Here is a 6468-nt window from a genome sequence, read left to right as displayed (position 1 = left end):
AAACACCCCATAAACAAGGAGTACCCCCACAGGCCACTTGCAGTCACAGAATTTGCTTCTTTCTTCCTCTGTACAGGCAGCCCACAGACCAGATACAATCCGCTGCCTATCATTACAATTGTGTTGGCACACAGACATGATGATTCATTTATATGCTGTTTATGGATGCTTCCAGCCTTGCTTAGACAAAGGCCATGGGAACTGCAAAGCCCAAAAATACGTTACTATCTGGCGCTTTATGGCGAAAACTTTGTCAGCTCTGGAGCTACATGTATTTTCATTTCCTAAGAATGACTCTCTGGCTTGCATTTGTGTCACACATACACATACACAAGATGGACAGGAAGTCACAGGACTCACAGGGTAAGACACTCTGGCAAAGTAAGTAAGTAACATTAAGGTGATGGTGTCTCGGTGCTGTTTATTGAATGAATTCAACAATAACTGAGGACTTATCTAAAGCAAAATGCCCTAGGACATGGAGTACGGATTCAGGACCCACTTCTTGTTTTCCAACCACCCTGTGCCTCAGTTCTCTCCTCCATGAAATAGAAATAACAGGACTTAATGAAATGTGCCAAGAACATTGTTTGGCACATAGTAACTCCTTTAAAAAGTACTATCTATGAGGAAAATGCACTAAGAGACTCCATTTAAATATGTTGTTTCCGTCTTCCTTTCTTTATGGCATATCTTTGGACCTATTCTATAAAAAAAAAAGATCAGTTTCTACCACTTTTCTGCTAACTCCAAACCAAGCTTGCCATAAAAAGAGATTTGAGGTAGATGCCGCAGGGATCTCCAAGGAAGTGACCAACCACTATCAGAGAATACACTAGTATGCTGTGGAGTAGGGTGGGGGTACACCAAACGTCACAAGATCAGCACAACAGGATTGAACTCTGCTTCCCCTGATGAGAAAGGGCCTTACCTCAGACATGAGGTGAATGGCAGCAGAGCTCTGTGGAACTGTCAACTAATGAAGTGGTGAGAAATTAGCAGTCCCTGTAATTTGCACACTAATTCTCCCTTAATGCCACCTGGGGGCTTCCTGCTGGCAGAGGCAGCAAGGAAGAGAGGAGAGTGGTGTGGTCCAGCCAGCAGCCAGCCTGCGCTGCTCTTCTTCCCTTGCTGAGCAATACAAGCAGCCGGCTTGTCTCCATTCACTGTGCAGGGAGCAGTTGGCAGGTTTCCCCCAGAGCGTGGGCAGGCCCGAGCAGAATGAGGACAATGAAAGGAATTCTAAAAGGCTTCTACCTTTTCTCCCTTTCTTCACACACTCCCTCTGGAGAAGTTGACTCAGCAGGCACCCCGCCTCTACCCTTTCCCTCACTCACCCTTGCCACCCCAGTCTCCAAGGACCAGTCCAAGGTGCTATAATCAATGTTCTTCCTGAAATGCAGCTCCGAGATAGGGAGATAGGATACATGGTACCCCGCAGCTGCTATCACCACACTTATCACTATAATTTTTTTAAGCTTTTTTTTTTTTTTAAGCTTTTAAAGCTGAAACACATATCCCTGCAGCTTGAGTGTAAGCTCTGTATAATGCCTCCCCTTGTACATTCTCCACTTACGGAAGAAGTAACAGTTCTCACCCCAAAGACATACTGGGGAATGTAGAAAAGGACTGTCCCTGTGGTCTGGCATCTTTCCAGCAAGAGGCCAAGTCAGCTGAGGGAAGGGCAGGCATATGTGGACAGCTGCCTCTTACGTTGCAAGCATAGATCTCCCCGGACATTCGGGACTGCCAAAGGAATGATGCTGCCTGCACCCCTCCACGTGCACATCATACGCTAAGGCTGATTTTAAGATCATTAGAAAAGGAAAGAATGTTCCAGTCTTCTCGGTTTCTCTGGGGTCACAGTGTAATTGTGCAGCAGGAGAAACCAGGCCCCAGAGATGGCGTGACAGTCACTTCTCATTACCTCCCACTTGGTTCATTACGTCTGTAGACAGCAATTGCCAGCGTGTGGATACTTCCATTATACGGAAGGGTGTAATGTGCTCTAGACCCTGCACAGATTCCAAATGGGGAGAAGGCTATTTATTCCAGGCACATACCTATCTTATTTCCACAGGAATGGAATGCGACATAAGGGATAGATTAGTGGTAATCAATATGGGAGAATCAGGGGGGCATAAGTACTTGCACCCAGTGAAATATTTATGTGTGTGCATCCCACTAATTCACAAGGCTTCATACAGAAGACAGAATCCTCACAAGCCTGCCAAATTTTGCTTTAGCAAGCAGCCTTGTTCAGGTGAACTACATGGAGGCTGCTTTGTGTAGTATTCTGGATTGTGCACACACACACACACACACACACACACACACACAGAAAGACAGACAGAGAGAGAGATATCTTTCTCATTTACAATGATGCATGCCAGAAATTATGACACACAGAAATATTATTTTATATTTTCCCTAGGGAATATGGAGGTCCTAGTTATATTATTAGCTGGAGGGAAATTAATAAGATAGACAATAGAATTATAGGGAGCTAAAGCAAGGATTTGCTATAATAGGCTTTTTCTTTAAAGACAAAACAAAACAAAGAACTTCTTTGCCAAAAGGAAGAGGAAGCTGAAGCGCTGCCCTCATAGGGTGTTCGAGATGCTGCTTACAGCACCCCACTCCTGGACTGAGAATGATGTCAGTCTTTTAAAGGTTCTGGAAATTACTGTTACCAAAACAATCTTACTGAGTGTTACTTTAATTAACTAATGGAGCACTTTCATACAAACTTCCTGTGAAACCTTGGCACCAGAGTAGGGAAAGTCCTGTTCTACTCCACCCCATCTTTTTAGGGAGTTTCATACACTGCTCATTCTGGAACTTCGGCATGCATTCAAACCACCAGGTGAACTCCTCCTTAGTAACCATGAAGAGGTTGGGAACCAGATTACTTAACAAGCACATGTGATGGAGGAGGCTCACAGTTCACCAAACCACACACTGAGTTCTTTGTCCGTCCGCACTAGAAGCTGAACCACACAGTTATCAAGTCAGTTTGACAGTTATTGGTTGGAAGTCTACAGGTTTGACTCTAGATGTCGGCCAAATGCATCATTAATTGAAAGGGCCTCTTATGAAAACGAAAGCTTGCCTGCGAATGTACAGCTGATGCTCCATTCATCTTCATGCCTAGCTTTAAAAGTTTATCTCTTCTGCTCTTTCATCTGCTCATTTGCTTCATCGATTCAGCTTTAATTCATTTACTCGTTCAACAATCCTTTACAAAGTATTTTAGAAGTGTCTGATACAGGAGGAAATGCTAGAAGAATCAATGCATGAGGGCACAAGAATTATCCCCCTTACAGGCTTACATGCTAGTGAGGTGGACACCAACAACAAAACAATATCAATGTAGCGAATAGTTAAATACTAAGTTAGAGTTAGTAAGTGTCATGGAGAAAACAGAGCAGGCTAGGAGAGAGGAAGAGCGTGGGTGGGCAGAGGACAAAAAGAAGGTTTCAATTTTACCAGGGATAATGGGACTATGATGTCATGCAAAGTGACCATTGAATATTGTCTTGTAACAAGGAAGGAGAGTGCTTGGTCCCTTAGGTATGTCGAGTGTGGGTCCAGGCATATAAAGAAAGCCAGTGTAAGGAACCTACCCACCCCCTAAGGACCAGAAAAGAGGCAGAGGCAGGCATGTGTGGGGGTGGGGAGAGGGGTAGAGTAGACAGGAAAGCAGAGGGAATGCCATCATACAGGCAACAAGAAACAATCTGTCAGGGCTTTGGTGTTGCAGCATTTAGAGCAGAGAAATGATATTACCTAGCAACATTTCTCAGTCATTTAGATATATTCTGATTTTATTAAGCGTAGATTGGGTTATAGAGTATACACCAGACACTGGGCATGGTATCACGTCTGCAAAGATGAGCTGAACCGAGTCCCTGGGCCTCTGGACCTACCCACCAGAGATCAGTACGTGGACATGCCAAGACTATGGTACTTGAACCTTGTATGCTCAAACTCCTGTTCAGTGTTCACTGTGGGACCTTACCTTCCACATACTGTAGGCAGCTAGAGAAGGACAACCTGGGGAGAGATCAGTCAGGATCCAGGGTATTTGGCTCTACCCTGAGCAGACTGTGTGGCCCCTGGCAAGATATCAGCCCGCTCTCTTCTTGGCTTCTCCATCTGTTTACACAATTTCCCACAGAAGTATGTTTTTAGGTCTGATAAGATAGCCAGCACTGGGAGCTGCAGGGTGTAATGGAAAACTGACAATTTAAATTTTCCCTCAAATTATCATACTCTAAAATAAATAGAGTTGGGTAGGTTCTCCAGTATTCAATCTGGCAGCCTTGCCTCAGCTGAAGACAAGTCTACAAGTTGGCAGACCAGAAGCGAGGAAAAAAAAAAAAAACTATCTTAGTTCCTGAAGATAAAACCTGCAAGTTATCAACAACTGAGATTCAGAGAGAGGGTCTTCTGGGGAAAAGCCATTCATTCACAGCAACAGTCTCGGTTTACAACTTGAACTTCTTTGCCTCCTGCTCAGTTCCGTTAAGGAAGGATATAAAAAGTTACATCTAACTTCAGCCTCAAGTACAATTCCGAATGATCAGGTGTGGCTTGCTCGCCTCACCTGTCTGTCAGCGATAGATGCCGAAGAGGTCAGACCTCCATTCAGAAGAAACAGGAAATGAAATGAAAGATTTTGAGGAACATGGTTTGATAATGCAGAATTGCTGTCAGAGCCATGCAGCCTTTAGCGTGCATATGCAGCCTTTACACAGAGCAATATCGTGTGTGTCAAATGCCTGTGATGTAATCTTGCCGAAATGGGGGGTTGGGTAAGTCAGGGGTTCAGCAGACAAATGGGTAAAGAGAAATGCAATATAACATTAGTTCAGCCTGGGGTCTGTACTGGAGCTGGGCCACTCCAGATCTTCTTTTGTCTTCATTAATGGTTCCTCTAAATACCATGTCTTAGTATCAGCCACAGCAGCAAGATTTACAACATACTAATTAAATAGCAAGATGCCTAGCTAAGCAATTCTGTGTCTGAGTATGTAATTATAGTCTTAGAGTTTTCTCTCTCTCTTTTTCTTCTTTTACTTTTTCTTCTGCCAGATTTTTACTAGTGAGCAAGGGGAGTATTCATAGCATATAAAAATCTCATGTGGCTGAACCATGATTAATTTTACTTAAGCAGTAAGGGATAAGTTAAGGCTCCCATCCTTGTCCATGGTTATACTGTCTCCATCAATCATTTGCTCAAGGCAAGTTTACAAGGAGCAAAGCCTCTAGTTCATGAAAGACAACTCTAGGCTGTAGCTGGATGCAGTTTCTTTGTACATTGTTGAGCAGCTTTCTGTTGGTCTATTTTTGGTTTTCTTACAATGCTAGAGCTCTAACTTATGACTTCCACATGCAAAGTAAAGGTTGTAGCACTGCACTATATCCATACACGCAATTAAATTCTTTAATTAAAAATGAAATTAATTATTTATCTAGAGACTCTGGAACTTCAGCTTATGTTAAACATGTTGTCACACCTGCCCTATAATCCCCCAGCCTCAAGCAATCCAAACACTTTCTCAGCTCCTGTTTCCATGGATAGAGGGAAATCGCAGAATCCCACTTCCTGGAACTCTGATGCATCTACGTTCTCTGACACCAGCTTAGCCCCTGTGCTGTGGGCAGCCCTATTATCTTCTTCTCTCAGTGAGCTCGATTTCACCTTTCACTTGTAGCTACTCCATGCTATTGAAATGCAGTACAATCCCCTTAATCTAGACTAAGACCTTGCTCATACATCACAGACAAAGTAGAGGCCTTGCCTTCCCTACCATCTATGAACTGCTCCATGAGAGTACCTGGTTCTCAATCCCTTTCTCCTAAGGCAGGGAAGAGTTACAGCGCCAAAGTCAAACCTATCTAGAGTAGTAGCCACCATCTCCCCCAGGTGTCTTCTGGGATCTCCTTACACTAATCACTTCCCCTCAGACTTTGGTATTTTTAAGTCACTACTCTCTGCATGCAAGCCCTACCTTTTTGGTCAACGCATTTTTCTCAACTTTTGACTTATCACCTCTCACACAAAGAAACACACAGCTCTTGAATCACTTTAGCTTCTTATTCAGACTGCAAATTGCCTTGTAAAAATAATTATGTTTACATGACAGTTCTCAACTGCTCCAGCAGTTGTTAACTGTCATCCAGGTCTCTTGAGAATCAGATTAAAATACTAATGGACTTTCTCTCTGGATTCAAGCACTTACACACACACACACACACACACACACACACACACACACACACACACACACACACGCTGCTACAAACAAATTCCTAGTTGCTCCTGTTGGCCAGCGTGTCCAGATCTACCCATTTCCAGGCACACTGGAGAATTATGCTTCTGTGATGACTTAAGGTAAGTAACTGCTTTGGCCAATAAAATGTGAGTTCAAGTGACGTTGCCACGTGGGCAAGCTTTAAGAG

The sequence above is a fragment of the Peromyscus leucopus genome, chromosome 6, assembly GCF_004664715.2.
Source record: "Peromyscus leucopus breed LL Stock chromosome 6, UCI_PerLeu_2.1, whole genome shotgun sequence".
NCBI classification, from domain to species: domain Eukaryota; kingdom Metazoa; phylum Chordata; class Mammalia; order Rodentia; family Cricetidae; genus Peromyscus; species Peromyscus leucopus.
Note: the sequence above shows the minus strand (reverse complement) of the source record.